The following is a 604-nucleotide window of genomic DNA, read 5'->3' as shown; positions in this document are numbered from 1 at the left end:
GCTCCCAGCCGCGCTGCCCGGAGCTCTGCCCCCCGCCCCGTGCCCGTGCTGAGTCCGTGCGAGCGCTGCCCCGAGCGATGCGATGAGCCGCGTCGGGACTCGGCGCTGGCGCGGGGCCGGCAGCAGACGGGGAGCAGATGGAGCAGCGCGGAGAGGTCGGGGGCGGCCGAAAACGAGCGTTGCGTCCCGCAGGGAGGAAAATGGAAGCGCCGGGATGGGGACCGAGCACCGGGCACTCCGGGGGCCGCCCGCGGCGAGATGGGGCTGCGCGGTCCCCTCCCGTACTGCGCTCCCGGGGCTCAGCGCCAGCAGCTCTGCGCGGCAGCCCGGGGACACGGAGTCGCTGCGTCCGCGTCGTCACGGAGCGGGGGGGCGGGGGAGAACCGGTGGGGGCCGGGCTGGAGCCGAACGGAGCCGAACCGGGGCCGGGCGGGGAGCGGGAGGCGGTGCCAGGGGTGGTGGCCCGGTCCGGCCCGGCCCGGCCCCGGCTGGTAACTCCGCCTGCTGTATTTATGAGAAAACAAGCGGCGGCAGAGCCGGGTGGCCGCGGAAGGAGCGCCGTGCCGTGCCGTGCCGTGCCGTGCCGTGCCGTGCCGTGCCGTGC

This window comes from Lagopus leucura, unplaced genomic scaffold (genome assembly GCF_019238085.1).
Source record: "Lagopus leucura isolate 7727_CA_CO unplaced genomic scaffold, USGS_WTPT01 Super-Scaffold_100022, whole genome shotgun sequence".
In the NCBI taxonomy this organism is placed as follows: domain Eukaryota; kingdom Metazoa; phylum Chordata; class Aves; order Galliformes; family Phasianidae; genus Lagopus; species Lagopus leucura.
Note: the sequence above shows the minus strand (reverse complement) of the source record.